We start from the raw sequence: 25,028 nt of genomic DNA on the forward strand, positions 1-25,028 counted from the left end.
CAACGTATTTCTTGTTTGTTATCCACAACGTTTCAACGCTTCAGCGGGAAAATGTTTACTTCCTGTTATTGCTACTTACAGCTTCCCTTTTCCTCTTCTCCCAGCAGAGCATGAAGCCAAAAGCATTGCTCTGCGACGTTTGAGGTGCGCGCCTTGCCAGTCAGTATGTGCAAAGATGCTCGCAAAGAGAGAGGAGCGCCGACGCGGCACTCGACACGAAATGCGACAAGCGACCGTGCGAACGGTCGAACGAAACGGCCACATCCGGTGTGGTCTAGTGGCTAGGATACCTGGCTTTCACCCAGGAGGCCCGGGTTCGATTCCCGGTACCGGAACGGAAATTTTTCCACACGAATCGTGACAAGTTTGAGCTGTCCGAGCGGCCGTTTCCCGTCCTGCTCGCAATATAGCTACTGTTTCGTGACCGTCAGCAGAATATAGACTAGGGAAGCAGACACACGACGACCATAGAAATGGTGTACGGCTTCATGCCACCTGTTTCCAGCGTAGGGCTGAGTAACTGCATCTGCCGGGGCCCGTTAGCTCAGTTGGTTAGAGCGTCGTGCTAATAACGCGAAGGTCGTGGGTTCGATCCCCCCCACGGGCCACTACTCTTTTACTACTACGAAATGGCAGCGCCGATTTCAGCTGGCGAGTGTGATGACCAAAAGGTCACCACCATGCGTGGGAGTTGATACAGGATCCGAACCCGACTCGTCGGGAAGCGCTACAGCATTCACTCGGCAATGGCCATAATATCTTGAATACACTGGTTCTCAACCGATAAAGAGAAAATGAAAGAAAATCTCCGATTGCCGATGCGTAACAACTTTGGCCCTTGTCAGTACTTGGGCGTGTGAGCGCATGGGAACACAGGGCACTATTGGCACTTTTACTTCCTATTTTTGTTTCTCCTTTGTTTTCGGAGCTACAGCCCGATTCGGTCAGGGAGACGCCACCGTGAAATGAAGGGGGCGTGCTGTGTGTCCATCGCCTCGCCTCTCCTTACCTCTCTCAGTCGTTTCTCGTGCTTGTCGTTTTGATATAGGCCGATTTGAGAGCGTCAGCTCTCGCGTCAGCTGAGCAAAGTCGAGACAAGTCGAGACACACTAAGGGCTGGTATGCAGCGAGTAGGAGGCCGGAAAAACAATAATTTAAGAGCGCGTGGCAAAAGTACTCATACGCGAAATTAAAAGCCTGCTGCGGTGGCCGGGAATCGAACCCGGATCAACTGCTTGGAAGGCAACTATGCTGACCATTACACCACCACCGCACAAGCGAGCGGCCCGCCTCCGCGCTGTGTCGGCTTCCCGCCAGTCGGCAGCGGCCGAAGGTGATCGTACCTGGCAGGCGCATTTCCAGGCAGGCTAGGGGAGCACATCCAGACGCATTCGGACAACGTATCCGCGCACATTTCGCATCCTTTGGCAAGAGTTGGGCGCCGGCGACGCAAGAGTACGCAGAGGACCGCGTTCTGGCGGCATTTTTAAGCAGAGCAGTGCAGTGCAGGATTCAGCGTCTGCAGCACCTTTTCCACAGAATGCTACGGCGCTTGACGGCAGTCCCACTTTCCCTTGAGACATCTGCTCGGGAAGCAGCGTCAAGTTACCGCTGGCCCGAGCATCGGTGGTTCAGTGGTAGAATGCTCGCCTGCCACGCGGGCGGCCCGGGTTCGATTCCCGGCCGATGCATCATTTTGCTTTTCCCGCGATAATGCTGCCGCGTGGCTTGACCGCTTGAGATGCACGATCCACAAGAATGTGTAGCTGGATTTCCCTTGAGAAGGACCGAGAACGCAGCACTCGCTGGTCCCCACTAGGACGCTCGCATCATGTTCTACAGTCTAGCGTCGGCCTGGCCTCACAAGTTGCTGGGTCCGGGTGCCTCCGAGGCACTGAACTTTAACGACAAGGAGTGCTGCCTATCGTTGCAACAGCTGCAGCAGCACCGCAATCAACTGGGCCGGCAGTGCACGTGTAGCAACAGAACATGTTATCCAGGAAGTACAGTGTGTCTACGTCTAATATTGGGTACGGTATTTACCCAGTTTCCACGACAAGAGGTGCACCCGTGCCTCGGTAGCGCAGTAGGCAGCGCGTAAGTCTCATAATCTTAAGGTCGTGAGTTCGATCCTCACCCGGGGCATTTAATTTTCTGTGACTGATGGTGGTGCTGTTGCTAGGGCGCCAACGTATTTCTTGTTTGTTATCCACAACGTTTCAACGCTTCAGCGGGAAAATGTTTACTTCCTGTTATTGCTACTTACAGCTTCCCTTTTCCTCTTCTCCCAGCAGAGCATGAAGCCAAAAGCATTGCTCTGCGACGTTTGAGGTGCGCGCCTTGCCAGTCAGTATGTGCAAAGATGCTCGCAAAGAGAGAGGAGCGCCGACGCGGCACTCGACACGAAATGCGACAAGCGACCGTGCGAACGGTCGAACGAAACGGCCACATCCGGTGTGGTCTAGTGGCTAGGATACCTGGCTTTCACCCAGGAGGCCCGGGTTCGATTCCCGGTACCGGAACGGAAATTTTTCCACACGAATCGTGACAAGTTTGAGCTGTCCGAGCGGCCGTTTCCCGTCCTGCTCGCAATATAGCTACTGTTTCGTGACCGTCAGCAGAATATAGACTAGGGAAGCAGACACACGACGACCATAGAAATGGTGTACGGCTTCATGCCACCTGTTTCCAGCGTAGGGCTGAGTAACTGCATCTGCCGGGGCCCGTTAGCTCAGTTGGTTAGAGCGTCGTGCTAATAACGCGAAGGTCGTGGGTTCGATCCCCCCCACGGGCCACTACTCTTTTACTACTACGAAATGGCAGCGCCGATTTCAGCTGGCGAGTGTGATGACCAAAAGGTCACCACCATGCGTGGGAGTTGATACAGGATCCGAACCCGACTCGTCGGGAAGCGCTACAGCATTCACTCGGCAATGGCCATAATATCTTGAATACACTGGTTCTCAACCGATAAAGAGAAAATGAAAGAAAATCTCCGATTGCCGATGCGTAACAACTTTGGCCCTTGTCAGTACTTGGGCGTGTGAGCGCATGGGAACACAGGGCACTATTGGCACTTTTACTTCCTATTTTTGTTTCTCCTTTGTTTTCGGAGCTACAGCCCGATTCGGTCAGGGAGACGCCACCGTGAAATGAAGGGGGCGTGCTGTGTGTCCATCGCCTCGCCTCTCCTTACCTCTCTCAGTCGTTTCTCGTGCTTGTCGTTTTGATATAGGCCGATTTGAGAGCGTCAGCTCTCGCGTCAGCTGAGCAAAGTCGAGACAAGTCGAGACACACTAAGGGCTGGTATGCAGCGAGTAGGAGGCCGGAAAAACAATAATTTAAGAGCGCGTGGCAAAAGTACTCATACGCGAAATTAAAAGCCTGCTGCGGTGGCCGGGAATCGAACCCGGATCAACTGCTTGGAAGGCAACTATGCTGACCATTACACCACCACCGCACAAGCGAGCGGCCCGCCTCCGCGCTGTGTCGGCTTCCCGCCAGTCGGCAGCGGCCGAAGGTGATCGTACCTGGCAGGCGCATTTCCAGGCAGGCTAGGGGAGCACATCCAGACGCATTCGGACAACGTATCCGCGCACATTTCGCATCCTTTGGCAAGAGTTGGGCGCCGGCGACGCAAGAGTACGCAGAGGACCGCGTTCTGGCGGCATTTTTAAGCAGAGCAGTGCAGTGCAGGATTCAGCGTCTGCAGCACCTTTTCCACAGAATGCTACGGCGCTTGACGGCAGTCCCACTTTCCCTTGAGACATCTGCTCGGGAAGCAGCGTCAAGTTACCGCTGGCCCGAGCATCGGTGGTTCAGTGGTAGAATGCTCGCCTGCCACGCGGGCGGCCCGGGTTCGATTCCCGGCCGATGCATCATTTTGCTTTTCCCGCGATAATGCTGCCGCGTGGCTTGACCGCTTGAGATGCACGATCCACAAGAATGTGTAGCTGGATTTCCCTTGAGAAGGACCGAGAACGCAGCACTCGCTGGTCCCCACTAGGACGCTCGCATCATGTTCTACAGTCTAGCGTCGGCCTGGCCTCACAAGTTGCTGGGTCCGGGTGCCTCCGAGGCACTGAACTTTAACGACAAGGAGTGCTGCCTATCGTTGCAACAGCTGCAGCAGCACCGCAATCAACTGGGCCGGCAGTGCACGTGTAGCAACAGAACATGTTATCCAGGAAGTACAGTGTGTCTACGTCTAATATTGGGTACGGTATTTACCCAGTTTCCACGACAAGAGGTGCACCCGTGCCTCGGTAGCGCAGTAGGCAGCGCGTAAGTCTCATAATCTTAAGGTCGTGAGTTCGATCCTCACCCGGGGCATTTAATTTTCTGTGACTGATGGTGGTGCTGTTGCTAGGGCGCCAACGTATTTCTTGTTTGTTATCCACAACGTTTCAACGCTTCAGCGGGAAAATGTTTACTTCCTGTTATTGCTACTTACAGCTTCCCTTTTCCTCTTCTCCCAGCAGAGCATGAAGCCAAAAGCATTGCTCTGCGACGTTTGAGGTGCGCGCCTTGCCAGTCAGTATGTGCAAAGATGCTCGCAAAGAGAGAGGAGCGCCGACGCGGCACTCGACACGAAATGCGACAAGCGACCGTGCGAACGGTCGACCGAAACGGCCACATCCGGTGTGGTCTAGTGGCTAGGATACCTGGCTTTCACCCAGGAGGCCCGGGTTCGATTCCCGGTACCGGAACGGAAATTTTTCCACACGAATCGTGACAAGTTTGAGCTGTCCGAGCGGCCGTTTCCCGTCCTGCTCGCAATATAGCTACTGTTTCGTGACCGTCAGCAGAATATAGACTAGGGAAGCAGACACACGACGACCATAGAAATGGTGTACGGCTTCATGCCACCTGTTTCCAGCGTAGGGCTGAGTAACTGCATCTGCCGGGGCCCGTTAGCTCAGTTGGTTAGAGCGTCGTGCTAATAACGCGAAGGTCGTGGGTTCGATCCCCCCCACGGGCCACTACTCTTTTACTACTACGAAATGGCAGCGCCGATTTCAGCTGGCGAGTGTGATGACCAAAAGGTCACCACCATGCGTGGGAGTTGATACAGGATCCGAACCCGACTCGTCGGGAAGCGCTACAGCATTCACTCGGCAATGGCCATAATATCTTGAATACACTGGTTCTCAACCGATAAAGAGAAAATGAAAGAAAATCTCCGATTGCCGATGCGTAACAACTTTGGCCCTTGTCAGTACTTGGGCGTGTGAGCGCATGGGAACACAGGGCACTATTGGCACTTTTACTTCCTATTTTTGTTTCTCCTTTGTTTTCGGAGCTACAGCCCGATTCGGTCAGGGAGACGCCACCGTGAAATGAAGGGGGCGTGCTGTGTGTCCATCGCCTCGCCTCTCCTTACCTCTCTCAGTCGTTTCTCGTGCTTGTCGTTTTGATATAGGCCGATTTGAGAGCGTCAGCTCTCGCGTCAGCTGAGCAAAGTCGAGACAAGTCGAGACACACTAAGGGCTGGTATGCAGCGAGTAGGAGGCCGGAAAAACAATAATTTAAGAGCGCGTGGCAAAAGTACTCATACGCGAAATTAAAAGCCTGCTGCGGTGGCCGGGAATCGAACCCGGATCAACTGCTTGGAAGGCAACTATGCTGACCATTACACCACCACCGCACAAGCGAGCGGCCCGCCTCCGCGCTGTGTCGGCTTCCCGCCAGTCGGCAGCGGCCGAAGGTGATCGTACCTGGCAGGCGCATTTCCAGGCAGGCTAGGGGAGCACATCCAGACGCATTCGGACAACGTATCCGCGCACATTTCGCATCCTTTGGCAAGAGTTGGGCGCCGGCGACGCAAGAGTACGCAGAGGACCGCGTTCTGGCGGCATTTTTAAGCAGAGCAGTGCAGTGCAGGATTCAGCGTCTGCAGCACCTTTTCCACAGAATGCTACGGCGCTTGACGGCAGTCCCACTTTCCCTTGAGACATCTGCTCGGGAAGCAGCGTCAAGTTACCGCTGGCCCGAGCATCGGTGGTTCAGTGGTAGAATGCTCGCCTGCCACGCGGGCGGCCCGGGTTCGATTCCCGGCCGATGCATCATTTTGCTTTTCCCGCGATAATGCTGCCGCGTGGCTTGACCGCTTGAGATGCACGATCCACAAGAATGTGTAGCTGGATTTCCCTTGAGAAGGACCGAGAACGCAGCACTCGCTGGTCCCCACTAGGACGCTCGCATCATGTTCTACAGTCTAGCGTCGGCCTGGCCTCACAAGTTGCTGGGTCCGGGTGCCTCCGAGGCACTGAACTTTAACGACAAGGAGTGCTGCCTATCGTTGCAACAGCTGCAGCAGCACCGCAATCAACTGGGCCGGCAGTGCACGTGTAGCAACAGAACATGTTATCCAGGAAGTACAGTGTGTCTACGTCTAATATTGGGTACGGTATTTACCCAGTTTCCACGACAAGAGGTGCACCCGTGCCTCGGTAGCGCAGTAGGCAGCGCGTAAGTCTCATAATCTTAAGGTCGTGAGTTCGATCCTCACCCGGGGCATTTAATTTTCTGTGACTGATGGTGGTGCTGTTGCTAGGGCGCCAACGTATTTCTTGTTTGTTATCCACAACGTTTCAACGCTTCAGCGGGAAAATGTTTACTTCCTGTTATTGCTACTTACAGCTTCCCTTTTCCTCTTCTCCCAGCAGAGCATGAAGCCAAAAGCATTGCTCTGCGACGTTTGAGGTGCGCGCCTTGCCAGTCAGTATGTGCAAAGATGCTCGCAAAGAGAGAGGAGCGCCGACGCGGCACTCGACACGAAATGCGACAAGCGACCGTGCGAACGGTCGAACGAAACGGCCACATCCGGTGTGGTCTAGTGGCTAGGATACCTGGCTTTCACCCAGGAGGCCCGGGTTCGATTCCCGGTACCGGAACGGAAATTTTTCCACACGAATCGTGACAAGTTTGAGCTGTCCGAGCGGACGTTTCCCGTCCTGCTCGCAATATAGCTACTGTTTCGTGACCGTCAGCAGAATATAGACTAGGGAAGCAGACACACGACGACCATAGAAATGGTGTACGGCTTCATGCCACCTGTTTCCAGCGTAGGGCTGAGTAACTGCATCTGCCGGGGCCCGTTAGCTCAGTTGGTTAGAGCGTCGTGCTAATAACGCGAAGGTCGTGGGTTCGATCCCCCCCACGGGCCACTACTCTTTTACTACTACGAAATGGCAGCGCCGATTTCAGCTGGCGAGTGTGATGACCAAAAGGTCACCACCATGCGTGGGAGTTGATACAGGATCCGAACCCGACTCGTCGGGAAGCGCTACAGCATTCACTCGGCAATGGCCATAATATCTTGAATACACTGGTTCTCAACCGATAAAGAGAAAATGAAAGAAAATCTCCGATTGCCGATGCGTAACAACTTTGGCCCTTGTCAGTACTTGGGCGTGTGAGCGCATGGGAACACAGGGCACTATTGGCACTTTTACTTCCTATTTTTGTTTCTCCTTTGTTTTCGGAGCTACAGCCCGATTCGGTCAGGGAGACGCCACCGTGAAATGAAGGGGGCGTGCTGTGTGTCCATCGCCTCGCCTCTCCTTACCTCTCTCAGTCGTTTCTCGTGCTTGTCGTTTTGATATAGGCCGATTTGAGAGCGTCAGCTCTCGCGTCAGCTGAGCAAAGTCGAGACAAGTCGAGACACACTAAGGGCTGGTATGCAGCGAGTAGGAGGCCGGAAAAACAATAATTTAAGAGCGCGTGGCAAAAGTACTCATACGCGAAATTAAAAGCCTGCTGCGGTGGCCGGGAATCGAACCCGGATCAACTGCTTGGAAGGCAACTATGCTGACCATTACACCACCACCGCACAAGCGAGCGGCCCGCCTCCGCGCTGTGTCGGCTTCCCGCCAGTCGGCAGCGGCCGAAGGTGATCGTACCTGGCAGGCGCATTTCCAGGCAGGCTAGGGGAGCACATCCAGACGCATTCGGACAACGTATCCGCGCACATTTCGCATCCTTTGGCAAGAGTTGGGCGCCGGCGACGCAAGAGTACGCAGAGGACCGCGTTCTGGCGGCATTTTTAAGCAGAGCAGTGCAGTGCAGGATTCAGCGTCTGCAGCACCTTTTCCACAGAATGCTACGGCGCTTGACGGCAGTCCCACTTTCCCTTGAGACATCTGCTCGGGAAGCAGCGTCAAGTTACCCCTGGCCCGAGCATCGGTGGTTCAGTGGTAGAATGCTCGCCTGCCACGCGGGCGGCCCGGGTTCGATTCCCGGCCGATGCATCATTTTGCTTTTCCCGCGATAATGCTGCCGCGTGGCTTGACCGCTTGAGATGCACGATCCACAAGAATGTGTAGCTGGATTTCCCTTGAGAAGGACCGAGAACGCAGCACTCGCTGGTCCCCACTAGGACGCTCGCATCATGTTCTACAGTCTAGCGTCGGCCTGGCCTCACAAGTTGCTGGGTCCGGGTGCCTCCGAGGCACTGAACTTTAACGACAAGGAGTGCTGCCTATCGTTGCAACAGCTGCAGCAGCACCGCAATCAACTGGGCCGGCAGTGCACGTGTAGCAACAGAACATGTTATCCAGGAAGTACAGTGTGTCTACGTCTAATATTGGGTACGGTATTTACCCAGTTTCCACGACAAGAGGTGCACCCGTGCCTCGGTAGCGCAGTAGGCAGCGCGTAAGTCTCATAATCTTAAGGTCGTGAGTTCGATCCTCACCCGGGGCATTTAATTTTCTGTGACTGATGGTGGTGCTGTTGCTAGGGCGCCAACGTATTTCTTGTTTGTTATCCACAACGTTTCAACGCTTCAGCGGGAAAATGTTTACTTCCTGTTATTGCTACTTACAGCTTCCCTTTTCCTCTTCTCCCAGCAGAGCATGAAGCCAAAAGCATTGCTCTGCGACGTTTGAGGTGCGCGCCTTGCCAGTCAGTATGTGCAAAGATGCTCGCAAAGAGAGAGGAGCGCCGACGCGGCACTCGACACGAAATGCGACAAGCGACCGTGCGAACGGTCGAACGAAACGGCCACATCCGGTGTGGTCTAGTGGCTAGGATACCTGGCTTTCACCCAGGAGGCCCGGGTTCGATTCCCGGTACCGGAACGGAAATTTTTCCACACGAATCGTGACAAGTTTGAGCTGTCCGAGCGGACGTTTCCCGTCCTGCTCGCAATATAGCTACTGTTTCGTGACCGTCAGCAGAATATAGACTAGGGAAGCAGACACACGACGACCATAGAAATGGTGTACGGCTTCATGCCACCTGTTTCCAGCGTAGGGCTGAGTAACTGCATCTGCCGGGGCCCGTTAGCTCAGTTGGTTAGAGCGTCGTGCTAATAACGCGAAGGTCGTGGGTTCGATCCCCCCCACGGGCCACTACTCTTTTACTACTACGAAATGGCAGCGCCGATTTCAGCTGGCGAGTGTGATGACCAAAAGGTCACCACCATGCGTGGGAGTTGATACAGGATCCGAACCCGACTCGTCGGGAAGCGCTACAGCATTCACTCGGCAATGGCCATAATATCTTGAATACACTGGTTCTCAACCGATAAAGAGAAAATGAAAGAAAATCTCCGATTGCCGATGCGTAACAACTTTGGCCCTTGTCAGTACTTGGGCGTGTGAGCGCATGGGAACACAGGGCACTATTGGCACTTTTACTTCCTATTTTTGTTTCTCCTTTGTTTTCGGAGCTACAGCCCGATTCGGTCAGGGAGACGCCACCGTGAAATGAAGGGGGCGTGCTGTGTGTCCATCGCCTCGCCTCTCCTTACCTCTCTCAGTCGTTTCTCGTGCTTGTCGTTTTGATATAGGCCGATTTGAGAGCGTCAGCTCTCGCGTCAGCTGAGCAAAGTCGAGACAAGTCGAGACACACTAAGGGCTGGTATGCAGCGAGTAGGAGGCCGGAAAAACAATAATTTAAGAGCGCGTGGCAAAAGTACTCATACGCGAAATTAAAAGCCTGCTGCGGTGGCCGGGAATCGAACCCGGATCAACTGCTTGGAAGGCAACTATGCTGACCATTACACCACCACCGCACAAGCGAGCGGCCCGCCTCCGCGCTGTGTCGGCTTCCCGCCAGTCGGCAGCGGCCGAAGGTGATCGTACCTGGCAGGCGCATTTCCAGGCAGGCTAGGGGAGCACATCCAGACGCATTCGGACAACGTATCCGCGCACATTTCGCATCCTTTGGCAAGAGTTGGGCGCCGGCGACGCAAGAGTACGCAGAGGACCGCGTTCTGGCGGCATTTTTAAGCAGAGCAGTGCAGTGCAGGATTCAGCGTCTGCAGCACCTTTTCCACAGAATGCTACGGCGCTTGACGGCAGTCCCACTTTCCCTTGAGACATCTGCTCGGGAAGCAGCGTCAAGTTACCCCTGGCCCGAGCATCGGTGGTTCAGTGGTAGAATGCTCGCCTGCCACGCGGGCGGCCCGGGTTCGATTCCCGGCCGATGCATCATTTTGCTTTTCCCGCGATAATGCTGCCGCGTGGCTTGACCGCTTGAGATGCACGATCCACAAGAATGTGTAGCTGGATTTCCCTTGAGAAGGACCGAGAACGCAGCACTCGCTGGTCCCCACTAGGACGCTCGCATCATGTTCTACAGTCTAGCGTCGGCCTGGCCTCACAAGTTGCTGGGTCCGGGTGCCTCCGAGGCACTGAACTTTAACGACAAGGAGTGCTGCCTATCGTTGCAACAGCTGCAGCAGCACCGCAATCAACTGGGCCGGCAGTGCACGTGTAGCAACAGAACATGTTATCCAGGAAGTACAGTGTGTCTACGTCTAATATTGGGTACGGTATTTACCCAGTTTCCACGACAAGAGGTGCACCCGTGCCTCGGTAGCGCAGTAGGCAGCGCGTAAGTCTCATAATCTTAAGGTCGTGAGTTCGATCCTCACCCGGGGCATTTAATTTTCTGTGACTGATGGTGGTGCTGTTGCTAGGGCGCCAACGTATTTCTTGTTTGTTATCCACAACGTTTCAACGCTTCAGCGGGAAAATGTTTACTTCCTGTTATTGCTACTTACAGCTTCCCTTTTCCTCTTCTCCCAGCAGAGCATGAAGCCAAAAGCATTGCTCTGCGACGTTTGAGGTGCGCGCCTTGCCAGTCAGTATGTGCAAAGATGCTCGCAAAGAGAGAGGAGCGCCGACGCGGCACTCGACACGAAATGCGACAAGCGACCGTGCGAACGGTCGAACGAAACGGCCACATCCGGTGTGGTCTAGTGGCTAGGATACCTGGCTTTCACCCAGGAGGCCCGGGTTCGATTCCCGGTACCGGAACGGAAATTTTTCCACACGAATCGTGACAAGTTTGAGCTGTCCGAGCGGCCGTTTCCCGTCCTGCTCGCAATATAGCTACTGTTTCGTGGCCGTCAGCAGAATATAGACTAGGGAAGCAGACACACGACGACCATAGAAATGGTGTACGGCTTCATGCCACCTGTTTCCAGCGTAGGGCTGAGTAACTGCATCTGCCGGGGCCCGTTAGCTCAGTTGGTTAGAGCGTCGTGCTAATAACGCGAAGGTCGTGGGTTCGATCCCCCCCACGGGCCACTACTCTTTTACTACTACGAAATGGCAGCGCCGATTTCAGCTGGCGAGTGTGATGACCAAAAGGTCACCACCATGCGTGGGAGTTGATACAGGATCCGAACCCGACTCGTCGGGAAGCGCTACAGCATTCACTCGGCAATGGCCATAATATCTTGAATACACTGGTTCTCAACCGATAAAGAGAAAATGAAAGAAAATCTCCGATTGCCGATGCGTAACAACTTTGGCCCTTGTCAGTACTTGGGCGTGTGAGCGCATGGGAACACAGGGCACTATTGGCACTTTTACTTCCTATTTTTGTTTCTCCTTTGTTTTCGGAGCTACAGCCCGATTCGGTCAGGGAGACGCCACCGTGAAATGAAGGGGGCGTGCTGTGTGTCCATCGCCTCGCCTCTCCTTACCTCTCTCAGTCGTTTCTCGTGCTTGTCGTTTTGATATAGGCCGATTTGAGAGCGTCAGCTCTCGCGTCAGCTGAGCAAAGTCGAGACAAGTCGAGACACACTAAGGGCTGGTATGCAGCGAGTAGGAGGCCGGAAAAACAATAATTTAAGAGCGCGTGGCAAAAGTACTCATACGCGAAATTAAAAGCCTGCTGCGGTGGCCGGGAATCGAACCCGGATCAACTGCTTGGAAGGCAACTATGCTGACCATTACACCACCACCGCACAAGCGAGCGGCCCGCCTCCGCGCTGTGTCGGCTTCCCGCCAGTCGGCAGCGGCCGAAGGTGATCGTACCTGGCAGGCGCATTTCCAGGCAGGCTAGGGGAGCACATCCAGACGCATTCGGACAACGTATCCGCGCACATTTCGCATCCTTTGGCAAGAGTTGGGCGCCGGCGACGCAAGAGTACGCAGAGGACCGCGTTCTGGCGGCATTTTTAAGCAGAGCAGTGCAGTGCAGGATTCAGCGTCTGCAGCACCTTTTCCACAGAATGCTACGGCGCTTGACGGCAGTCCCACTTTCCCTTGAGACATCTGCTCGGGAAGCAGCGTCAAGCTACCGCTGGCCCGAGCATCGGTGGTTCAGTGGTAGAATGCTCGCCTGCCACGCGGGCGGCCCGGGTTCGATTCCCGGCCGATGCATCATTTTGCTTTTCCCGCGATAATGCTGCCGCGTGGCTTGACCGCTTGAGATGCACGATCCACAAGAATGTGTAGCTGGATTTCCCTTGAGAAGGACCGAGAACGCAGCACTCGCTGGTCCCCACTAGGACGCTCGCATCATGTTCTACAGTCTAGCGTCGGCCTGGCCTCACAAGTTGCTGGGTCCGGGTGCCTCCGAGGCACTGAACTTTAACGACAAGGAGTGCTGCCTATCGTTGCAACAGCTGCAGCAGCACCGCAATCAACTGGGCCGGCAGTGCACGTGTAGCAACAGAACATGTTATCCAGGAAGTACAGTGTGTCTACGTCTAATATTGGGTACGGTATTTACCCAGTTTCCACGACAAGAGGTGCACCCGTGCCTCGGTAGCGCAGTAGGCAGCGCGTAAGTCTCATAATCTTAAGGTCGTGAGTTCGATCCTCACCCGGGGCATTTAATTTTCTGTGACTGATGGTGGTGCTGTTGCTAGGGCGCCAACGTATTTCTTGTTTGTTATCCACAACGTTTCAACGCTTCAGCGGGAAAATGTTTACTTCCTGTTATTGCTACTTACAGCTTCCCTTTTCCTCTTCTCCCAGCAGAGCATGAAGCCAAAAGCATTGCTCTGCGACGTTTGAGGTGCGCGCCTTGCCAGTCAGTATGTGCAAAGATGCTCGCAAAGAGAGAGGAGCGCCGACGCGGCACTCGACACGAAATGCGACAAGCGACCGTGCGAACGGTCGAACGAAACGGCCACATCCGGTGTGGTCTAGTGGCTAGGATACCTGGCTTTCACCCAGGAGGCCCGGGTTCGATTCCCGGTACCGGAACGGAAATTTTTCGACACGAATCGTGACAAGTTTGAGCTGTCCGAGCGGCCGTTTCCCGTCCTGCTCGCAATATAGCTACTGTTTCGTGACCGTCAGCAGAATATAGACTAGGGAAGCAGACACACGACGACCATAGAAATGGTGTACGGCTTCATGCCACCTGTTTCCAGCGTAGGGCTGAGTAACTGCATCTGCCGGGGCCCGTTAGCTCAGTTGGTTAGAGCGTCGTGCTAATAACGCGAAGGTCGTGGGTTCGATCCCCCCCCACGGGCCACTACTCTTTTACTACTACGAAATGGCAGCGCCGATTTCAGCTGGCGAGTGTGATGACCAAAAGGTCACCACCATGCGTGGGAGTTGATACAGGATCCGAACCCGACTCGTCGGGAAGCGCTACAGCATTCACTCGGCAATGGCCATAATATCTTGAATACACTGGTTCTCAACCGATAAAGAGAAAATGAAAGAAAATCTCCGATTGCCGATGCGTAACAACTTTGGCCCTTGTCAGTACTTGGGCGTGTGAGCGCATGGGAACACAGGGCACTATTGGCACTTTTACTTCCTATTTTTGTTTCTCCTTTGTTTTCGGAGCTACAGCCCGATTCGGTCAGGGAGACGCCACCGTGAAATGAAGGGGGCGTGCTGTGTGTCCATCGCCTCGCCTCTCCTTACCTCTCTCAGTCGTTTCTCGTGCTTGTCGTTTTGATATAGGCCGATTTGAGAGCGTCAGCTCTCGCGTCAGCTGAGCAAAGTCGAGACAAGTCGAGACACACTAAGGGCTGGTATGCAGCGAGTAGGAGGCCGGAAAAACAATAATTTAAGAGCGCGTGGCAAAAGTACTCATACGCGAAATTAAAAGCCTGCTGCGGTGGCCGGGAATCGAACCCGGATCAACTGCTTGGAAGGCAACTATGCTGACCATTACACCACCACCGCACAAGCGAGCGGCCCGCCTCCGCGCTGTGTCGGCTTCCCGCCAGTCGGCAGCGGCCGAAGGTGATCGTACCTGGCAGGCGCATTTCCAGGCAGGCTAGGGGAGCACATCCAGACGCATTCGGACAACGTATCCGCGCACATTTCGCATCCTTTGGCAAGAGTTGGGCGCCGGCGACGCAAGAGTACGCAGAGGACCGCGTTCTGGCGGCATTTTTAAGCAGAGCAGTGCAGTGCAGGATTCAGCGTCTGCAGCACCTTTTCCACAGAATGCTACGGCGCTTGACGGCAGTCCCACTTTCCCTTGAGACATCTGCTCGGGAAGCAGCGTCAAGTTACCGCTGGCCCGAGCATCGGTGGTTCAGTGGTAGAATGCTCGCCTGCCACGCGGGCGGCCCGGGTTCGATTCCCGGCCGATGCATCATTTTGCTTTTCCCGCGATAATGCTGCCGCGTGGCTTGACCGCTTGAGATGCACGATCCACAAGAATGTGTAGCTGGATTTCCCTTGAGAAGGACCGAGAACGCAGCACTCGCTGGTCCCCACTAGGACGCTCGCATCATGTTCTACAGTCTAGCGTCGGCCTGGCCTCACAAGTTGCTGGGTCCGGGTGCCTCCGAGGCACTGAACTTTAACGACAAGGAGTGCTGCCTATCGTTGCAACAGCTGCAGCAGCACCGCAATCAACTGGGCCGGCAGTGCACGTGTAGCAACAGAACATGTTATCCAGGAAGTACAGTGTGTCTACGTCTAATATTGGGTACGGTATTTACCCAGTTTCCACGACAAGAGGTGCACCCGTGCCTCGGTAGCGCAGTAGGCAGCGCGTAAGTCTCATAATCTTAAGGTCGTGAGTTCGATCCTCACCCGGGGCATTTAATTTTCTGTGACTGATGGTGGTGCTGTTGCTAGGGCGCCAACGTATTTCTTGTTTGTTATCCACAACGTTTCAACGCTTCAGCGGGAAAATGTTTACTTCCTGTTATTGCTACTTACAGCTTCCCTTTTCCTCTTCTCCCAGCAGAGCATGAAGCCAAAAGCATTGCTCTGCGACGTTTGAGGTGCGCGCCTTGCCAGTCAGTATGTGCAAAGATGCTCGCAAAGAGAGAGGAGCGCCGACGCGGCACTCGACACGAAATGCGACAAGCGACCGTGCGAACGGTCGAACGAAACGGCCACATCCGGTGTGGTCTAGTGGCTAGGATACCTGGCTTTCACCCAGGAGGCCCGGGTTCGATTCCCGGTACCGGAACGGAAATTTTTCGACACGAATCGTGACAAGTTTGAGCTGTCCGAGCGGCCGTTTCCCGTCCTGCTCGCAATATAGCTACTGTTTCGTGACCGTCAGCAGAATATAGACTAGGGAAGCAGACACACGACGACCATAGAAATGGTGTACGGCTTCATGCCACCTGTTTCCAGCGTAGGGCTGAGTAACTGCATCTGCCGGGGCCCGTTAGCTCAGTTGGTTAGAGCGTCGTGCTAATAACGCGAAGGTCGTGGGTTCGATCCCCCCCCACGGGCCACTACTCTTTTACTACTACGAAATGGCAGCGCCGATTTCAGCTGGCGAGTGTGATGACCAAAAGGTCACCACCATGCGTGGGAGTTGATACAGGATCCGAACCCGACTCGTCGGGAAGCGCTACAGCATTCACTCGGCAATGGCCATAATATCTTGAATACACTGGTTCTCAACCGATAAAGAGAAAATGAAAGAAAATCTCCGATTGCCGATGCGTAACAACTTTGGCCCTTGTCAGTACTTGGGCGTGTGAGCGCATGGGAACACAGGGCACTATTGGCACTTTTACTTCCTATTTTTGTTTCTCCTTTGTTTTCGGAGCTACAGCCCGATTCGGTCAGGGAGACGCCACCGTGAAATGAAGGGGGCGTGCTGTGTGTCCATCGCCTCGCCTCTCCTTACCTCTCTCAGTCGTTTCTCGTGCTTGTCGTTTTGATATAGGCCGATTTGAGAGCGTCAGCTCTCGCGTCAGCTGAGCAAAGTCGAGACAAGTCGAGACACACTAAGGGCTGGTATGCAGCGAGTAGGAGGCCGGAAAAACAATAATTTAAGAGCGCGTGGCAAAAGTACTCATACGCGAAATTAAAAGCCTGCTGCGGTGGCCGGGAATCGAACCCGGATCAACTGCTTGGAAGGCAACTATGCTGACCATTACACCACCACCGCACAAGCGAGCGGCCCGCCTCCGCGCTGTGTCGGCTTCCCGCCAGTCGGCAGCGGCCGAAGGTGATCGTACCTGGCAGGCGCATTTCCAGGCAGGCTAGGGGAGCACATCCAGACGCATTCGGACAACGTATCCGCGCACATTTCGCATCCTTTGGCAAGAGTTGGGCGCCGGCGACGCAAGAGTACGCAGAGGACCGCGTTCTGGCGGCATTTTTAAGCAGAGCAGTGCAGTGCAGGATTCAGCGTCTGCAGCACCTTTTCCACAGAATGCTACGGCGCTTGACGGCAGTCCCACTTTCCCTTGAGACATCTGCTCGGGAAGCAGCGTCAAGTTACCGCTGGCCCGAGCATCGGTGGTTCAGTGGTAGAATGCTCGCCTGCCACGCGGGCGGCCCGGGTTCGATTCCCGGCCGATGCATCATTTTGCTTTTCCCGCGATAATGCTGCCGCGTGGCTTGACCGCTTGAGATGCACGATCCACAAGAATGTGTAGCTGGATTTCCCTTGAGAAGGACCGAGAACGCAGCACTCGCTGGTCCCCACTAGGACGCTCGCATCATGTTCTACAGTCTAGCGTCGGCCTGGCCTCACAAGTTGCTGGGTCCGGGTGCCTCCGAGGCACTGAACTTTAACGACAAGGAGTGCTGCCTATCGTTGCAACAGCTGCAGCAGCACCGCAATCAACTGGGCCGGCAGTGCACGTGTAGCAACAGAACATGTTATCCAGGAAGTACAGTGTGTCTACGTCTAATATTGGGTACGGTATTTACCCAGTTTCCACGACAAGAGGTGCACCCGTGCCTCGGTAGCGCAGTAGGCAGCGCGTAAGTCTCATAATCTTAAGGTCGTGAGTTCGATCCTCACCCGGGGCATTTAATTTTCTGTGACTGATGGTGGTGCTGTTGCTAGGGCGCCAACGTATTTCTTGTTTGTTATCCACAACGTTTCAACGCTTCAGCGGGAAAATGTTTACTTCCTGTTATTGCTACTTACAGCTTCCCTTTTCCTCTTCTCCCAGCAGAGCATGAAGCCAAAAGCATTGCTCTGCGACGTTTGAGGTGCGCGCCTTGCCAGTCAGTATGTGCAAAGATGCTCGCAAAGAGAGAGGAGCGCCGACGCGGCACTCGACACGAAATGCGACAAGCGACCGTGCGAACGGTCGAACGAAACGGCCACATCCGGTGTGGTCTAGTGGCTAGGATACCTGGCTTTCACCCAGGAGGCCCGGGTTCGATTCCCGGTACCGGAACGGAAATTTTTCGACACGAATCGTGACAAGTTTGAGCTGTCCGAGCGGCCGTTTCCCGTCCTGCTCGCAATATAGCTACTGTTTCGTGACCGTCAGCAGAATATAGACTAGGGAAGCAGACACACGACGACCATAGAAATGGTGTACGGCTTCATGCCACCTGTTTCCAGCGTAGGGCTGAGTAACTGCATCTGCCGGGGCCCGTTAGCTCAGTTGGTTAGAGCGTCGTGCTAATAACGCGAAGGTCGTGGGTTCGATCCCCCCCACGGGCCACTACTCTTTTACTACTACGAAATGGCAGCGCCGATTTCAGCTGGCGAGTGTGATGACCAAAAGGTCACCACCATGCGTGGGAGTTGATACAGGATCCGAACCCGACTCGTCGGGAAGCGCTACAGCATTCACTCGGCAATGGCCATAATATCTTGAATACACTGGTTCTCAACCGATAAAGAGAAAATGAAAGAAAATCTCCGATTGCCGATGCGTAACAACTTTGGCCCTTGTCAGTACTTGGGCGTGTGAGCGCATGGGAACACAGGGCACTATTGGCACTTTTACTTCCTATTTTTGTTTCTCCTTTGTTTTCGGAGCTACAGCCCGATTCGGTCAGGGAGACGCCACCGTGAAATGAAGGGGGCGTGCTGTGTGTCCATCGCCTCGCCTCTCCTTACCTCTCTCAGTCGTTTCTCGTGCTTGTCGTTTTGATATAGGCCGATTTGAGAGCGTCAGCTCTCGCGTCAGCTGAGCAAAGTCGAGACAAGTCGAGACACACTAAGGGCTGGTATGCAGCGAGTAGGAGGCCGGAAAAACAATAATTTAAGAGCGCGTGGCAAAAGTACTCATACGCGAAATTAAAAGCCTGCTGCGGTGGCCGGGAATCGAACCCGGATCAACTGCTTGGAAGGCAACTATGCTGACCATTACACCACCACCGCACAAGCGAGCGGCCCGCCTCCGCGCTGTGTCGGCTTCCCGCCAGTCGGCAGCGGCCGAAGGTGATCGTACCTGGCAGGCGCATTTCCAGGCAGGCTAGGGGAGCACATCCAGACGCATTCGGACAACGTATCCGCGCACATTTCGCATCCTTTGGCAAGAGTTGGGCGCCGGCGACGCAAGAGTACGCAGAGGACCGCGTTCTGGCGGCATTTTTAAGCAGAGCAGTGCAGTGCAGGATTCAGCGTCTGCAGCACCTTTTCCACAGAATGCTACGGCGCTTGACGGCAGTCCCACTTTCCCTTGAGACATCTGCTCGGGAAGCAGCGTCAAGTTACCGCTGGCCCGAGCATCGGTGGTTCAGTGGTAGAATGCTCGCCTGCCACGCGGGCGGCCCGGGTTCGATTCCCGGCCGATGCATCATTTTGCTTTTCCCGCGATAATGCTGCCGCGTGGCTTGACCGCTTGAGATGCACGATCCACAAGAATGTGTAGCTGGATTTCCCTTGAGAAGGACCGAGAACGCAGCACTCGCTGGTCCCCACTAGGACGCTCGCATCATGTTCTACAGTCTAGCGTCGGCCTGGCCTCACAAGTTGCTGGGTCCGGGTGCCTCCGAGGCACTGAACTTTAACGACAAGGAGTGCTGCCTATCGTTGCAACAGCTGCAGCAGCACCGCAATCAACTGGGCCGGCAGTGCACGTGTAGCAACAGAACATGTTATCCAGGAAGTACAGTGTGTCTACGTCTAATATTGGGTACGGTATTTACCCAGTTTCCACGACAAGAGGTGCACCCGTGCCTCGGTAGCGCAGTAGGCAGCGCGTAAGTCTCATAATCTTAAGGTCGTGAGTTCGATCCTCACCCGGGGCATTTAATTTTCTGTGACTGATGGTGGTGCTGTTGCTAGGGCGCCAACGTATTTCTTGTTTGTTATCCACAACGTTTCAACGCTTCAGCGGGAAAATGTTTACTTCCTGTTATTGCTACTTACAGCTTCCCTTTTCCTCTTCTCCCAGCAGAGCATGAAGCCAAAAGCATTGCTCTGCGACGTTTGAGGTGCGCGCCTTGCCAGTCAGTATGTGCAAAGATGCTCGCAAAGAGAGAGGAGCGCCGACGCGGCACTCGACACGAAATGCGACAAGCGACCGTGCGAACGGTCGAACGAAACGGCCACATCCGGTGTGGTCTAGTGGCTAGGATACCTGGCTTTCACCCAGGAGGCCCGGGTTCGATTCCCGGTACCGGAACGGAAATTTTTCGACACGAATCGTGACAAGTTTGAGCTGTCCGAGCGGCCGTTTCCCGTCCTGCTCGCAATATAGCTACTGTTTCGTGACCGTCAGCAGAATATAGACTAGGGAAGCAGACACACGACGACCATAGAAATGGTGTACGGCTTCATGCCACCTGTTTCCAGCGTAGGGCTGAGTAACTGCATCTGCCGGGGCCCGTTAGCTCAGTTGGTTAGAGCGTCGTGCTAATAACGCGAAGGTCGTGGGTTCGATCCCCCCCACGGGCCACTACTCTTTTACTACTACGAAATGGCAGCGCCGATTTCAGCTGGCGAGTGTGATGACCAAAAGGTCACCACCATGCGTGGGAGTTGATACAGGATCCGAACCCGACTCGTCGGGAAGCGCTACAGCATTCACTCGGCAATGGCCATAATATCTTGAATACACTGGTTCTCAACCGATAAAGAGAAAATGAAAGAAAATCTCCGATTGCCGATGCGTAACAACTTTGGCCCTTGTCAGTACTTGGGCGTGTGAGCGCATGGGAACACAGGGCACTATTGGCACTTTTACTTCCTATTTTTGTTTCTCCTTTGTTTTCGGAGCTACAGCCCGATTCGGTCAGGGAGACGCCACCGTGAAATGAAGGGGGCGTGCTGTGTGTCCATCGCCTCGCCTCTCCTTACCTCTCTCAGTCGTTTCTCGTGCTTGTCGTTTTGATATAGGCCGATTTGAGAGCGTCAGCTCTCGCGTCAGCTGAGCAAAGTCGAGACAAGTCGAGACACACTAAGGGCTGGTATGCAGCGAGTAGGAGGCCGGAAAAACAATAATTTAAGAGCGCGTGGCAAAAGTACTCATACGCGAAATTAAAAGCCTGCTGCGGTGGCCGGGAATCGAACCCGGATCAACTGCTTGGAAGGCAACTATGCTGACCATTACACCACCACCGCACAAGCGAGCGGCCCGCCTCCGCGCTGTGTCGGCTTCCCGCCAGTCGGCAGCGGCCGAAGGTGATCGTACCTGGCAGGCGCATTTCCAGGCAGGCTAGGGGAGCACATCCAGACGCATTCGGACAACGTATCCGCGCACATTTCGCATCCTTTGGCAAGAGTTGGGCGCCGGCGACGCAAGAGTACGCAGAGGACCGCGTTCTGGCGGCATTTTTAAGCAGAGCAGTGCAGTGCAGGATTCAGCGTCTGCAGCACCTTTTCCACAGAATGCTACGGCGCTTGACGGCAGTCCCACTTTCCCTTGAGACATCTGCTCGGGAAGCAGCGTCAAGTTACCGCTGGCCCGAGCATCGGTGGTTCAGTGGTAGAATGCTCGCCTGCCACGCGGGCGGCCCGGGTTCGATTCCCGGCCGATGCATCATTTTGCTTTTCCCGCGATAATGCTGCCGCGTGGCTTGACCGCTTGAGATGCACGATCCACAAGAATGTGTAGCTGGATTTCCCTTGAGAAGGACCGAGAACGCAGCACTCGCTGGTCCCCACTAGGACGCTCGCATCATGTTCTACAGTCTAGCGTCGGCCTGGCCTCACAAGTTGCTGGGTCCGGGTGCCTCCGAGGCACTGAACTTTAACGACAAGGAGTGCTGCCTATCGTTGCAACAGCTGCAGCAGCACCGCAATCAACTGGGCCGGCAGTGCACGTGTAGCAACAGAACATGTTATCCAGGAAGTACAGTGTGTCTACGTCTAATATTGGGTACGGTATTTACCCAGTTTCCACGACAAGAGGTGCACCCGTGCCTCGGTAGCGCAGTAGGCAGCGCGTAAGTCTCATAATCTTAAGGTCGTGAGTTCGATCCTCACCCGGGGCATTTAATTTTCTGTGACTGATGGTGGTGCTGTTGCTAGGGCGCCAACGTATTTCTTGTTTGTTATCCACAACGTTTCAACGCTTCAGCGGGAAAATGTTTACTTCCTGTTATTGCTACTTACAGCTTCCCTTTTCCTCTTCTCCCAGCAGAGCATGAAGCCAAAAGCATTGCTCTGCGACGTTTGAGGTGCGCGCCTTGCCAGTCAGTATGTGCAAAGATGCTCGCAAAGAGAGAGGAGCGCCGACGCGGCACTCGACACGAAATGCGACAAGCGACCGTGCGAACGGTCGAACGAAACGGCCACATCCGGTGTGGTCTAGTGGCACAGTTCCGCTTTAGACGCCGTGCAGTGTGGACGTGCCTAGTCTTCCGCTCCGCCGTAGCGTTACGTATAGTGGACTATCGTTTTTGTTACGTGTTGTGCTGCAACTTCTGAGAGTATTTCTCCGTCGTTGTTTCGTACCTTGTGTTACTTTCTGTCTTTTTTTTCAGTGTTTTTTGTGTAGCGGTTTCGACCGCATATTTTGAAAATGTCGTCCCAGGTTATTCCTCGTCAGGCTACAGTTAGTTTTGCTTTTGACAAGTCAACCCGCCATGTGCAACCTAGTTCTCTTGAGATTCATGATTGGTTGGTAGATACCTTTGGTGTTCATTCGGATCAGGTGCACACTGCTTATTTTGATACCGAACTGTATGTTTTCTTTGTTAAGTTTATGGACCCACTTCAGGTTGATAAAATTCTTTCTAAATATGGTCCTCAAGTTCTCTTTCGGCTTCGGGATGATTCTGTAAGTACCGTGCTGCTTTCCAATGCTTCCATCACGTATACCAATGTTCGTGTTTACAACCTTCCACCGGAGGTGGATAATGTCTATCTTAAGGAGGGTCTACAGAAGTATGGTGATGTAAAGAGCATTCGCCTTGAACGCTGGTCAAGCCAACATCGCCTGCAATGTTACAGTGGTATTCGTTCAGTCGAAATGCACGTTAAGCAGAATATTCCATCTCACCTGCAGATCGGTGGATATCGTGTCCATGTAACATATAGTGGTCAGGTTGGCACCTGTTTTTTGTGCAATGAAAGTGGTCACGTGCGTACCGACTGTCCGCGGAGAGTTTTTGTTTTAAAAAATTCTCTCGAACAGCGTCGCAAGTTAACGGTCGCTGACCTCGTTGCAGGTGGTTCTGCTCTTGGTGTAGCACAGTTCAGTGGTAGTAGCGCCCCGCCACAGGTTTTGCGCACCCCTGATACAGAATTTCCTCCTTTGCGTGCTAAATCTGATGTTGTTCCGTCTGTCCCTCAGGTGGGTGTGCCACTTTTGAATAATAAGAGGCGTCGCCCACACGATGGAAATAGTACGGATGAGGATCTCCCTGAGATGCCCCAGTCCGAGCGACCGGCATCCTCCGAGCCACTGTGTACTGTAGCTGCTCCCTGCCCTCCTGAGGTAGCGGTTCCGGTGGCGGCTGCTGGCGCCCCTCCGGCCTCCGACGCAGCTTCTCTCGAGTCGGGTCGTCGGTCGGGCCTGTTGGCGCCGTCTTCCGAACCGACTTCGATGTCACAACAAGTGGAGCCGCGACAACTTCCTGCTTCGCTGCCCCATACCTCTGCCAGCGGAGCTGCTCCGCTTCCTTCCAACTCTGCGGCCTCGGACCTTCCTGCTCACGTTTCGCCTCCGTGCAGTCCATGTTTGCCGGAAGCTAGTGCAGGTGTTGACCATTCCGTTTTGTCGGATGTTTCCCCCGCGACCCCGGATCCCGCATGTGGACCGGCGCGGGTGGTGTCGGATACAGAACTTGACCCTCCTACGTCACCGGCGGCTGAAGTTTCCTTGCCCGTCAGCCGACGCAAGTTACGCGTTCAGCCGAACGTTAATGCTGTTCGTAAAAAACCGAAACGTAAGGGATCCGCGGAACGGGGTAGCAGTCCCCCTCCCTCGGATGCCTCCGTCACCCCTGCTATGGACTGTGACGCTGGTGCGTCGGTGTAGGTGATTTGTTTTCTCGCTTTTCTCTCTATGGTTCAAGCATACACCTTTCTTACCTTAAATGTTAACCGTATTGAGTCCGACGTTCGCATTGCCTCTTTGCGGCAGTTTATTTACGACGCCTGTGCGGACGTAGTGTTTTTGCAGGAAGTGTTGTTTTCTGATCTCTCTCTACCTGGATTTCAAACTGTTTTTAATGTCGCGCCGGAATATTCAACAGGAACTGCTCTTTTCTTTCGAGAGGGCATTCCTATTACTGACATTGAATTCCTTGACACTGGCCGTGGGATTGGTTGTCGTCTTTTTGATCTCCGCCTCGTTGTTTTGTATGCCCCCTCTGGTTCGGGTCACACTGTGGCTCGATCGCGCTTTTATAAAGAAGAGTTTATTTATCTTTTGCGCCAGAGTCCTCGGAGTCTCCTGCTCGGAGGCGATTTTAATTGTGTTTTACGCCCTGCAGACCAGTCCCCCAATTTTAATTATTGCCGTGATTTACATGACTTAGTTCGTACGATGCATCTGCGTGATGTTTGGTAACACAAATATCCAACCCTGGTGAAATATACGTTTTTTACCGCGTCCTCATGCAGTAGACTCGACAGATTCTATTTATCTGATTTTTTATGTGATAAAATTCTTTCTGTCGATGTTATTCCTACTAGTTTTTCTGACCATTGTGCTTTTACTGCAACTGTAAATCTTAGTCGCCAACCTGCAAAACTTTATCGTTCCCAGTGGATGTTAAATGTTTCCCACCTTGCCGACAGTGCTATGGATGATGTTATAAGTGGCGTGTGGGAGCGATGTCTTCGCTCTGTCCCGCGATACCCCTCCTTGCTGGTTTGGTGGACTGCGTTTGCCAAGCCCAAGATTCGTCAGACTTTGATTTTCTACTGTGCTGCTAGGACGCGTGATTTTAAGAACACGTATGAATATTACTACTCTGTCCTGCGTGAACTATATGACGCGGCGGGTACCTCTCCACTGCGGATCCATGATGTTCGTCGTATTAAAGCCAAGCTCTTGAGCCTTAAACGACGACAGATGGATGGTCTGCGAGTTAAGTCGAAACCTCACTCTCTTGTTGAAGGTGAACTGACATCCTTGTACCACCTGCTACGGCATCAGACTCGTCGTCGTCGCTCCTTCATCTCTTCTCTTACGGTGGATGATGGGCGACAGCTTAGTGCACAGGAGGAAATGGTTCGTG

At 54.0% G+C, this 25,028-nt stretch overlaps 50 non-coding genes across 50 annotated transcripts; 40 read left to right on the plus strand and 10 right to left on the minus strand.

Annotated features, from left to right (window-relative positions):
• The first annotated feature begins 263 nt into the window (after positions 1–263).
• Positions 264–335, plus strand: Trnae-uuc. The gene has a single exon. It is a non-coding gene; the product is annotated as a tRNA-Glu (tRNA).
• A 198-nt stretch (positions 336–533) lies between these two features.
• Positions 534–608, plus strand: Trnai-aau. Its single transcript has one exon. It is a non-coding gene; the product is annotated as a tRNA-Ile (tRNA).
• Positions 609–1,201: 593 nt separating this feature from the next.
• Positions 1,202–1,273, minus strand: Trnag-ucc. The gene has a single exon. It is a non-coding gene; the product is annotated as a tRNA-Gly (tRNA).
• Positions 1,274–1,620: 347 nt separating this feature from the next.
• Trnag-gcc lies at positions 1,621–1,691 on the plus strand. The gene has a single exon. It is a non-coding gene; the product is annotated as a tRNA-Gly (tRNA).
• Positions 1,692–2,072: 381 nt separating this feature from the next.
• Trnam-cau lies at positions 2,073–2,145 on the plus strand. Its single transcript has one exon. It is a non-coding gene; the product is annotated as a tRNA-Met (tRNA).
• Positions 2,146–2,450: 305 nt separating this feature from the next.
• Positions 2,451–2,522, plus strand: Trnae-uuc. Its single transcript has one exon. It is a non-coding gene; the product is annotated as a tRNA-Glu (tRNA).
• Positions 2,523–2,720: 198 nt separating this feature from the next.
• On the plus strand, positions 2,721–2,795 carry Trnai-aau. The gene has a single exon. It is a non-coding gene; the product is annotated as a tRNA-Ile (tRNA).
• Positions 2,796–3,388: 593 nt separating this feature from the next.
• Trnag-ucc lies at positions 3,389–3,460 on the minus strand. Its single transcript has one exon. It is a non-coding gene; the product is annotated as a tRNA-Gly (tRNA).
• Positions 3,461–3,807: 347 nt separating this feature from the next.
• On the plus strand, positions 3,808–3,878 carry Trnag-gcc. Its single transcript has one exon. It is a non-coding gene; the product is annotated as a tRNA-Gly (tRNA).
• A 381-nt stretch (positions 3,879–4,259) lies between these two features.
• On the plus strand, positions 4,260–4,332 carry Trnam-cau. Its single transcript has one exon. It is a non-coding gene; the product is annotated as a tRNA-Met (tRNA).
• Positions 4,333–4,637: 305 nt separating this feature from the next.
• Positions 4,638–4,709, plus strand: Trnae-uuc. Its single transcript has one exon. It is a non-coding gene; the product is annotated as a tRNA-Glu (tRNA).
• Positions 4,710–4,907: 198 nt separating this feature from the next.
• Trnai-aau lies at positions 4,908–4,982 on the plus strand. Its single transcript has one exon. It is a non-coding gene; the product is annotated as a tRNA-Ile (tRNA).
• Positions 4,983–5,575: 593 nt separating this feature from the next.
• On the minus strand, positions 5,576–5,647 carry Trnag-ucc. The gene has a single exon. It is a non-coding gene; the product is annotated as a tRNA-Gly (tRNA).
• Positions 5,648–5,994: 347 nt separating this feature from the next.
• Trnag-gcc lies at positions 5,995–6,065 on the plus strand. The gene has a single exon. It is a non-coding gene; the product is annotated as a tRNA-Gly (tRNA).
• Positions 6,066–6,446: 381 nt separating this feature from the next.
• Positions 6,447–6,519, plus strand: Trnam-cau. Its single transcript has one exon. It is a non-coding gene; the product is annotated as a tRNA-Met (tRNA).
• A 305-nt stretch (positions 6,520–6,824) lies between these two features.
• Positions 6,825–6,896, plus strand: Trnae-uuc. Its single transcript has one exon. It is a non-coding gene; the product is annotated as a tRNA-Glu (tRNA).
• A 198-nt stretch (positions 6,897–7,094) lies between these two features.
• Trnai-aau lies at positions 7,095–7,169 on the plus strand. The gene has a single exon. It is a non-coding gene; the product is annotated as a tRNA-Ile (tRNA).
• A 593-nt stretch (positions 7,170–7,762) lies between these two features.
• Trnag-ucc lies at positions 7,763–7,834 on the minus strand. Its single transcript has one exon. It is a non-coding gene; the product is annotated as a tRNA-Gly (tRNA).
• A 347-nt stretch (positions 7,835–8,181) lies between these two features.
• Trnag-gcc lies at positions 8,182–8,252 on the plus strand. The gene has a single exon. It is a non-coding gene; the product is annotated as a tRNA-Gly (tRNA).
• A 381-nt stretch (positions 8,253–8,633) lies between these two features.
• Positions 8,634–8,706, plus strand: Trnam-cau. The gene has a single exon. It is a non-coding gene; the product is annotated as a tRNA-Met (tRNA).
• A 305-nt stretch (positions 8,707–9,011) lies between these two features.
• Trnae-uuc lies at positions 9,012–9,083 on the plus strand. The gene has a single exon. It is a non-coding gene; the product is annotated as a tRNA-Glu (tRNA).
• Positions 9,084–9,281: 198 nt separating this feature from the next.
• On the plus strand, positions 9,282–9,356 carry Trnai-aau. The gene has a single exon. It is a non-coding gene; the product is annotated as a tRNA-Ile (tRNA).
• A 593-nt stretch (positions 9,357–9,949) lies between these two features.
• On the minus strand, positions 9,950–10,021 carry Trnag-ucc. The gene has a single exon. It is a non-coding gene; the product is annotated as a tRNA-Gly (tRNA).
• Positions 10,022–10,368: 347 nt separating this feature from the next.
• Positions 10,369–10,439, plus strand: Trnag-gcc. Its single transcript has one exon. It is a non-coding gene; the product is annotated as a tRNA-Gly (tRNA).
• Positions 10,440–10,820: 381 nt separating this feature from the next.
• Trnam-cau lies at positions 10,821–10,893 on the plus strand. Its single transcript has one exon. It is a non-coding gene; the product is annotated as a tRNA-Met (tRNA).
• A 305-nt stretch (positions 10,894–11,198) lies between these two features.
• On the plus strand, positions 11,199–11,270 carry Trnae-uuc. Its single transcript has one exon. It is a non-coding gene; the product is annotated as a tRNA-Glu (tRNA).
• Positions 11,271–11,468: 198 nt separating this feature from the next.
• Positions 11,469–11,543, plus strand: Trnai-aau. Its single transcript has one exon. It is a non-coding gene; the product is annotated as a tRNA-Ile (tRNA).
• Positions 11,544–12,136: 593 nt separating this feature from the next.
• Trnag-ucc lies at positions 12,137–12,208 on the minus strand. The gene has a single exon. It is a non-coding gene; the product is annotated as a tRNA-Gly (tRNA).
• Positions 12,209–12,555: 347 nt separating this feature from the next.
• Trnag-gcc lies at positions 12,556–12,626 on the plus strand. Its single transcript has one exon. It is a non-coding gene; the product is annotated as a tRNA-Gly (tRNA).
• A 381-nt stretch (positions 12,627–13,007) lies between these two features.
• On the plus strand, positions 13,008–13,080 carry Trnam-cau. Its single transcript has one exon. It is a non-coding gene; the product is annotated as a tRNA-Met (tRNA).
• Positions 13,081–13,385: 305 nt separating this feature from the next.
• Positions 13,386–13,457, plus strand: Trnae-uuc. Its single transcript has one exon. It is a non-coding gene; the product is annotated as a tRNA-Glu (tRNA).
• Positions 13,458–13,655: 198 nt separating this feature from the next.
• On the plus strand, positions 13,656–13,731 carry Trnai-aau. The gene has a single exon. It is a non-coding gene; the product is annotated as a tRNA-Ile (tRNA).
• A 593-nt stretch (positions 13,732–14,324) lies between these two features.
• Positions 14,325–14,396, minus strand: Trnag-ucc. Its single transcript has one exon. It is a non-coding gene; the product is annotated as a tRNA-Gly (tRNA).
• A 347-nt stretch (positions 14,397–14,743) lies between these two features.
• On the plus strand, positions 14,744–14,814 carry Trnag-gcc. Its single transcript has one exon. It is a non-coding gene; the product is annotated as a tRNA-Gly (tRNA).
• Positions 14,815–15,195: 381 nt separating this feature from the next.
• On the plus strand, positions 15,196–15,268 carry Trnam-cau. The gene has a single exon. It is a non-coding gene; the product is annotated as a tRNA-Met (tRNA).
• Positions 15,269–15,573: 305 nt separating this feature from the next.
• Positions 15,574–15,645, plus strand: Trnae-uuc. Its single transcript has one exon. It is a non-coding gene; the product is annotated as a tRNA-Glu (tRNA).
• A 198-nt stretch (positions 15,646–15,843) lies between these two features.
• Trnai-aau lies at positions 15,844–15,919 on the plus strand. The gene has a single exon. It is a non-coding gene; the product is annotated as a tRNA-Ile (tRNA).
• A 593-nt stretch (positions 15,920–16,512) lies between these two features.
• Positions 16,513–16,584, minus strand: Trnag-ucc. The gene has a single exon. It is a non-coding gene; the product is annotated as a tRNA-Gly (tRNA).
• A 347-nt stretch (positions 16,585–16,931) lies between these two features.
• Positions 16,932–17,002, plus strand: Trnag-gcc. Its single transcript has one exon. It is a non-coding gene; the product is annotated as a tRNA-Gly (tRNA).
• A 381-nt stretch (positions 17,003–17,383) lies between these two features.
• Positions 17,384–17,456, plus strand: Trnam-cau. Its single transcript has one exon. It is a non-coding gene; the product is annotated as a tRNA-Met (tRNA).
• A 305-nt stretch (positions 17,457–17,761) lies between these two features.
• On the plus strand, positions 17,762–17,833 carry Trnae-uuc. Its single transcript has one exon. It is a non-coding gene; the product is annotated as a tRNA-Glu (tRNA).
• Positions 17,834–18,031: 198 nt separating this feature from the next.
• Trnai-aau lies at positions 18,032–18,106 on the plus strand. The gene has a single exon. It is a non-coding gene; the product is annotated as a tRNA-Ile (tRNA).
• Positions 18,107–18,699: 593 nt separating this feature from the next.
• On the minus strand, positions 18,700–18,771 carry Trnag-ucc. The gene has a single exon. It is a non-coding gene; the product is annotated as a tRNA-Gly (tRNA).
• Positions 18,772–19,118: 347 nt separating this feature from the next.
• Positions 19,119–19,189, plus strand: Trnag-gcc. Its single transcript has one exon. It is a non-coding gene; the product is annotated as a tRNA-Gly (tRNA).
• A 381-nt stretch (positions 19,190–19,570) lies between these two features.
• On the plus strand, positions 19,571–19,643 carry Trnam-cau. The gene has a single exon. It is a non-coding gene; the product is annotated as a tRNA-Met (tRNA).
• Positions 19,644–19,948: 305 nt separating this feature from the next.
• Trnae-uuc lies at positions 19,949–20,020 on the plus strand. Its single transcript has one exon. It is a non-coding gene; the product is annotated as a tRNA-Glu (tRNA).
• A 198-nt stretch (positions 20,021–20,218) lies between these two features.
• On the plus strand, positions 20,219–20,293 carry Trnai-aau. Its single transcript has one exon. It is a non-coding gene; the product is annotated as a tRNA-Ile (tRNA).
• Positions 20,294–20,886: 593 nt separating this feature from the next.
• Trnag-ucc lies at positions 20,887–20,958 on the minus strand. Its single transcript has one exon. It is a non-coding gene; the product is annotated as a tRNA-Gly (tRNA).
• A 347-nt stretch (positions 20,959–21,305) lies between these two features.
• Positions 21,306–21,376, plus strand: Trnag-gcc. Its single transcript has one exon. It is a non-coding gene; the product is annotated as a tRNA-Gly (tRNA).
• A 381-nt stretch (positions 21,377–21,757) lies between these two features.
• Positions 21,758–21,830, plus strand: Trnam-cau. Its single transcript has one exon. It is a non-coding gene; the product is annotated as a tRNA-Met (tRNA).
• The last annotated feature ends 3,198 nt before the right edge of the window (positions 21,831–25,028 follow it).

This window comes from Schistocerca piceifrons, unplaced genomic scaffold, assembly GCF_021461385.2.
Source record: "Schistocerca piceifrons isolate TAMUIC-IGC-003096 unplaced genomic scaffold, iqSchPice1.1 HiC_scaffold_458, whole genome shotgun sequence".
Classification (NCBI taxonomy): Eukaryota; Metazoa; Arthropoda; class Insecta; order Orthoptera; family Acrididae; genus Schistocerca; species Schistocerca piceifrons.